At 59.4% G+C, this 7,194-nt stretch overlaps 1 long non-coding RNA gene across 1 annotated transcript; it reads right to left on the bottom strand.

Moving 5' to 3' along the window:
- Nucleotides 1-1,219: 1,219 nt before the first annotated feature.
- On the bottom strand, nt 1,220-6,764 carry LOC102445379 (uncharacterized). The gene is made up of 7 exons (XR_012899747.1): nt 6,354-6,764; nt 6,039-6,169; nt 4,890-5,737; nt 3,762-4,608; nt 3,098-3,449; nt 2,599-2,717; nt 1,220-2,286 (listed from the first exon to the last, which is right to left on the bottom strand). It is a non-coding gene; the product is annotated as an uncharacterized LOC102445379 (long non-coding RNA).
- Nucleotides 6,765-7,194: the final 430 nt, after the last annotated feature.

The following is a 7,194-nucleotide window of genomic DNA, read 5'->3' as shown; positions in this document are numbered from 1 at the left end:
GAAGCAAGAGACACCCCCCAGCAGCAAAACCCGAGAGCAGCGCGAAAGAACCCCCCCCGGCATTGCGACCCGAGGGCGGCGCCAGAGACCCCCCCCAGCAGCAAGTCCCGAGGGCGGTGCCAGAGACCCCCCCCAGCAGCAAGACCCGAGAGCAGCACCAGAGACCCCCCCCCCAGCAGCGTGACCCGAGAGCGAAGCCAGAGACCTCCCCCAGCAGAGTGACCCGAAAACGGTGCCAGAGACCCCCCCCCCCCCAACAGCAAGACCCAAGAGCGGCACCACAGACCCGCCCCCAGCAGTGCAACCCAAGAGTGGCGCCAGAGACCCCCCCACAGCAGCATCACCGGAGAATGGCGACAGAGATCTCCCCCCCCCCCCCAGCAGCACGACCTGAGAGGGGAGCCAGAGACCCACCCCAATAGTGAGACCGGAGAGCCGACAGATTTGAGGAGCAGCTACTCACCGAGCAACAACACAGGTGTGTAGCTGCAAGGAATGGTGGGAGCTGGGAGGTCTGGAGGGCTGAAACACCCCCAGCTGGGCAACCGGAGAGCGGCGACAGATACTGCCCCCCCCCCCAACAGCATCACCCGAGAGCGGCGCCAGAGACCCCCGCCCCGAGATAGGAGACTGGAGAGCAGCACCAGAGACCCCCCCAAGCAACGCGATCCGAGAGAAGAGCCAGAGACCCCCCCCCCCCAGCAGCGCGACTGGAGAGCGACGCTAGAGACCCCGCCCAGCAGCATCACCCGAAAGCGGCGCCAGAGACCCCCCCAGCAGCATGAGCTGAAAGTGGAGACAGAGACCTCACCCCCAAGGAGCGCGACCCGAGAGCGGCCCCAGAGACCTCCCCGAGCAGCATCACCCGAGAGCGGCGGCAGAGACCCCCCCCACAGCAGCGCGACCCGAGAGCGGCCCCAGACACCCACCCAGCAGCAAAACCCGAGAGAGGTGCCAGAGACCCCCCGCAGCAGCATCATCTGATAGCAGGGCCAATGACACCCCCCCTCTGCAGCGCGACCGGAGAGAGGCTCCAGAGACCACCCCCAGCATTGCGACCCGAGAGCGGCGCCAGAGACCTCCCCCAGCAGCGTGACCCGAGAGTGGAGACAGAGACCCCACCCCCAGCACCACTACCGGAGAGTGGCACCAGAGACCCCCCCCCCAACAGTGCGACCTGAGAGCGGTACCAGAGACCCGCCCCAAGCAACACGATCCGAGAGCAGAGACAGAGACCCCCCCCCAGCAGCGCGACTGGAGAGCGACGCTAGAGACCCCGCCCAGCAGCAGGACCCGATAGAGGCGCCAGAGTCATCCCCAGCAGCATCACCCCAGCGAGGCGCCAGAGACATCGCCCAGCAGCATGACCCGAGAGCGGAACCAGAGACCCCCCCCAGCAGCACAACCCGAGAGAGGCGCCAGACTCCCTCCCAGCAGCACGACCTGAGAGTGGCCCCAAAGACCCCTCCCCCCCAGCAGCGAGACCCGAGAGTGGCGCTAGAGACACGCCCAAGCTGCACGACCCGAGAGCGGCGCCTGAATCCCTCCCTGCAGCGAGACCCGAGAGCGGCGTGACTGAAGAGACCTCTCACTCACTAAGGTCTGTGGCTGTGGGAATTCTATCCTTTAGCCCTTTCCCACCCCCTCTCGCCTATGTATCGGGCCCTCTACAACAAGACTGAGTCAGTCAGCCATGACGCACCACCGCTCTCCCTTGCGCGACTGGCGTACCTGCAGAATTCCCGTTGGCTCCTGAGCCCTTAACCCTTGGAGATGCTCACCTGGAATGCCTGCAAGTGTGCTGTACAAGGACACGGCAGAAGCAGAGCAAGGACAAAGACACAGACACAGACACAGAGACAGACAGAACGTATTGGCCAATACGAGAGAGCACCAAGAGAGAAACACATGAGTGGCAGCCAGAAACCTTACCACCTTGCGTCTTCTTCCTCGAGCCAAGCGTCTGCTGAGAAGGACACCGTGTTCCAGAGAAACCAGCGCCCCTGACAAACGGGAGCCCTGTTTCTCCCACTACCAAGGAAGCACCTCGGGAACCTCCGCTCGGACTCGCTTTCTAGGCAAATGTGACTTCCCTTCCTAGACCCGAGTGGGCCGTAAGCCGAGAGATTTCCAGACCCGACACTTATCTCCCGGTCAGCGATGGCTGCTCCGCTCCCAGCCGGACGGTTCTCGCCTCGCTTCGACCAAGCTCCCGAGCTCGCTGTTCTCGTTTCCGTTCCATCCCCAGACGGGAGGACACCGGGAGGGCTGACTTCTTATCGCTCGCTACCGAACACAGCAGAGGGGGAACAAACAAACAATCAACTTAGCGTTTCAGTCCGCAAGGACGTGCCATCGCTTCCACTCCCACCATCGCACCGCAGCCTCCCACCATCGGCCATCCCCTCCCGTTGCCACTACAGGAACGCGGAGAGAAAATAGTCCTTGATTCTCTATCTGCGCTCTGTTGAACCGCCTACTGACCCTTCACCAGTCCCCAAGCCACCAGGCTCCGTGCCCCAGCAGGAAGCTCTCTGCCTCAGAAGAAACCTACTGCCAGGACGCTTGAAGATTTCAAAGCACGCATCTCTTACTCACACAGAGCCATGGGAAGGCCGAACGCTGAGGACCCTTCACGTGTTCCGAGAATCACGTTCAGGCAGCTCAAGTCCATGTCCGACGGTTTCTTCTCCGCCCACGGCCCCGCACTGATTCCTCTGCAAGGGCGGCAGAAAAAGCCCAGCCTGAGCTCTCACTCACTAAGGTCTGTGGCTGTGGGAATTCTATCCTTTAGCCCTTCCCCCCCCCCCCCGCTCGCCTATGTATCGGGCCCTCTACAAGAACACTGAGTCAGTCAGCCATGACGCACCACCGCTCTCCCTTGCGCGACTGGCGTACCTGCAGAATTCCCGTTGACTCCTGAGCCCTTAACCCGTGGAGATGCTCACCTGGAATGCCTGCAAGTGTGCTGTACAAGGACACGGCAGAAGCAGAGCAAGGACAAAGACACAGACACAGAGACAGACAGACAGAACGTATTGGCCAATACGAGAGAGCACCAAGAGAGAAACACATGAGTGGCAGCCAGAAACCTTACCACCTTGCGTCTTCTTCCTCGAGCCAAGCGTCTGCTGAGAAGGACACCGTGTTCCAGAGAAACCAGCGCCCCTGACAAACGGGAGCCCTGTTTCTGCTCACTAAGGAAGTACCTCGGGAACCTCCGCTCGGACTCGCTTTCTAGGCAAACGTGACTTCCCTTCCTAGACCCGAGTGGGCCGTAAGCCGAAAGATTTCCAGACCCGACACTTATCTCCGTGTCAGCGATGGCTGCTCCGCTCCCAGCCGGACGGTTCTCGCCTCGCTTCGACCAAGCTCCCGAGCTCGCTGTTCTCGTTTCCGTTCCATCCCCAGACGGAAGGACACCGGGAGGGTTGACTTCTTATCGCTCGCTACTGAACACAGCAGAGGGGGAACAAACAAACAATCAACTTAGCGTTTCAGTCCGCAAGGACGTGGCATCGCTTCTCCTCCCACCATCGCACCGCAGCCTCCCACCATCGGCCATCCCCTCCCGTTGCCACTACAGGAACGCGGAGAGAAAGGAGGCCTTGATTCTCTATCCACGCTCTGTTGAACCGCCTACTGCCCCTTCACCAGTCCCCAAGCCACCAGGCTCCGTGCCCCAACAGGAAGCTCTCTGCCTCAGAAGAAACCTACTGCCAGGACGATTGAAGATTTCAAAGCACGCATCTCTTACTCACACAGAGCCATGGGAAGGCCGAACGCTGAGGACCCTTCACGTGTTCCGAGAATCATGTCCAGGCAGCTCAAGTCCATGTCCGACGGTTTCTTCTCCGCCCACGGCCCCGCACTGATTCCTCTGCAAGGGCGGCAGAAAAAGCCCAGCCTGAGCTCTCACTCACTAAGGTCTGTGGCTGTGGGAATTCTATCCTTTAGCCCTTTCCCCCCCCTCTCGCCTATGTATCGGGCCCTTTACAAGAACACTGAGTCAGTCAGCCATGACGCACCACCGCTCTCCCTTGCGCGACTGGCGTACCTGCAGAATTCCCGTTGGCTCCTGAGCCCTTAACCCGTGGAGATGCTCACCTGGAATGCCTGCAAGTGTGCTGTACAAGGACACGGCAGAAGCAGAGCAAGGACAAAGACACAGACAGAGACAGACAGACAGAACGTATTGGCCAATACGAGAGAGCACCAAGAGAGAAACACATGAGTGGCAGCCAGAAACCTTACCACCTTGCGTCTTCCTCCTCGAGCCAGGCGTCTGCTGAGAAGGACACCGTGTTCCAGAGAAACCAGCGCCCCTGACAAACGGGAGCCCTGTTTCTCCCACTTCCAAGGAAGCACCTCGGGAACCTCCGCTCGGACTTGCTTTCTAGGCAAACGTGACTTCCCTTCCTAGACCCGAGTGGGCCGTAAGCCGAGAGATTTCCAGACCCGACACTTATCTCCATGTCAGCGATGGCTGCTCCGCTCCCAGCCGGACGGTTCTCGCCTCACTTCGACCAAGCTCCCGAGCTCGCTGTTCTCGTTTCCGTTCCATCCCCAGATGGGAGGACACCGGGAGGGTTGACTTCTTATCGCTCGCTACCGAACACAGCAGAGGTGGAACATACAAACAAAGAACTTAGTGTTTCAGTCCGCAAGGACGAGGCATCGCTTCTCCTCCCCAATAGGGGCCGCCCTCTCCCGCTGCCACTGCAGGAACACGGAGACAAAGGAGGCCTTGAATCTCTATCCACGCTCTGTTGAACCGCCTACTGCCCCTTCACCAGTCCCCAAGCCACCAGGCTCCGTGCCCCAGCAGGAAGCTCTCTGCCTCAGAAGAAACCCACTGCCAGGACGCTTGAAGATTTCAAAGCACGCACCTCTTACTCACACAGAGCCATGGGAAGGCCGAACGCTAAAGACCCTTCACGTGTCCTGGAAATCACTTCCAGGCAGCTCAAGTCCATCTCGGAGGGTTTCTTCTCCGGCTACGGCCCCGCACTGATTCCTCTGCAAGGGCGGCAGAAAAAGCCCAGCGTGAGCTCTCATTCTCCGCCCGCGAGAATTCTATCCTTTAGCCCTTTCTCCCCCTCTTCCTTCTGTAAAGGGCCATTTACAAGAACACTCAGGCACTCGGCCATGACGCACCACCGCTCTCCCTTGCGTGACTGGCTTACCTGCATAAATCCCGTTGGCTCCTGAGCCTTTAACCCGTGGAGATGCTCACCTGGAATGCCTACAAGTGTCCTGTACAAGGACACGGCAGAAGCAGAGCAAGGACAAAGACATAGACAGAAACAGACGGACAGAACGTATTGGCCAATACGAGAGAGAAACAAGAGAGAAACACACGAGAGACACCCAGAAACCTTACCACCTTGCCTCTTCCTCCTCAAGCCAAGCGTCTGCTGAGAAGGACACCGTGTTCCAGAGAAACCAGCACCCCTGACAAACGGGAGCCCTGTTTCTCCCACAACCAAGGAAGCACCTTGGGAACCTCCGCTCGGACTGGCTCTCTAAGCAAACGTCACTTCCATTCCTAGAACCGAGCGGGCCGTAAGCCGAAAGATTTCCGGACCCCAAATTTATCTCCGTGTCAGCAATGGCTCCTCCGCTCCCAGCCAGATGGTTCTTGCCTCGCTTCCACCAAGGTCCAGAGCTCGCCATTCTCGTTTTCCTTCCATCCCCAGACAGGAGGACACCGGAACGGTTGACTTCTTATCGCTCGCTACCCAACCCAGAAAAGGGGGAAAACCAAACAAAGAACTTAGCGTTTCAGTCCGCCAGGACGCGGCATCGCTTCTCCTCCCCAATAACGCACAGCAGCCTCCCACCAGGGGCCACCCTCTTCCGCTGCCACTGCAGGAACACGGAGACAAAGGAGGCCTTGAATCTCTATCCACGCTCTCTTGAACCGACTACTGCCCCTTCACCAGTCCCCAAGCCACCAGGCTCCGTGCCCCAGCAGGTAGCTCTCTGCCTCAGAAGAAACCTACTGCCAGCACTCTTGAAGATTTCAAAGCACGCACCTCTTACTCACACAGAGCCATGGGAAGGCCGAACGCTGAAGACCCTTCATGTGTCCCGAGAATCACGGCCAGGCAGCTCAAGTCCATCTCGGAGCGTTTCTTCTCCGGCTATGGCCCCGCATTTATTTGCTCTGCAAGCGCGGCAGAAAAAGCCCAGCGTGAGCTTTCACTCACTAAGGTCTCCGCCCGCGAGAATTCTATCCTTTAGCCCTTTCCCCCCCTGCCTTCTGTAAAGGGCCATTTACAAGAACACTCAGGCACTCGGACATGACACACCACCACTCTCCCTTGTTCTACCTTGCGCGACTGGCGTACCTGCATAATTCCCGTTGGCTCCTGAGCCCTTAACCCGTGGAGATGATCACCTGGAATGCCTACAAGTGTCCTGTACAAGGACACGGCAGAAGCAGAACAAGGACAAAGACACAGAAACAGACAGACAGAACGTATTGGCCAATACGAGAGAGCAACAAGAGAGAAACACATGAGAGGTAGCCAGAAAATTACCACCTTGCATCCTCCTCCTTAAGAAAGAAACATGAGAGGCAGTTTGGGCAGGAGGGGAGGGGCTGAATGCATTTTGTGGTCAGGGAAAGGGGGGCAGGTTGAGGAGGGGGTGTTGAATGGACTGGGGGTGGTGGAAGGAGGGTGCAGGGTAGGGAGGGGCTGTAGAATGAACTGGGGGTGGGAGAAGAGGGTGCAGTTTGGGCAGGGGGTGTAGAATGGACTGGGAGTGGGGAAGGGGGGTGCAGGTTGAGCAGGGTGTGTAGAATGGAGTGGGGGTGGGGGAAGTGGGTGCAGGTTGGGCAGGGTGTGTAGAATGGAGTGGGGGAAGGGGGTGCAGGTTGGGCAGGGGGTGTAGAATGGGCTGGGGGTGGGGGAAGGGGGTGCACGTTGGGCAGGGGGTGTTGAATGGGCTGGGGGTGGGGGAAGGGGGGTGCACGTTGGGCAGGGGGTGTTGAATGGACTGGGAGTCAGGGAAGGGGGTGCACGTTGGGCAGAGGGTGTAGAATGGGCTGGGGGTGGGGGAAGGGGGTGCACGTTGGGCAGGGGGTGTTGAATGGACTGGGAGTCGGGGAAGGGGGTGCACGTTGGGCAGGGGGTGTAGAATGGGCTGGGGGTGGGGGAAGGGGGTGCACGTTGGGCAGGGGGTGTG

This window comes from Pelodiscus sinensis, unplaced genomic scaffold (assembly GCF_049634645.1).
Source record: "Pelodiscus sinensis isolate JC-2024 unplaced genomic scaffold, ASM4963464v1 ctg62, whole genome shotgun sequence".
Classification (NCBI taxonomy): Eukaryota; Metazoa; Chordata; order Testudines; family Trionychidae; genus Pelodiscus; species Pelodiscus sinensis.
This window is presented reverse-complemented; position numbering and strand designations above follow the sequence as displayed.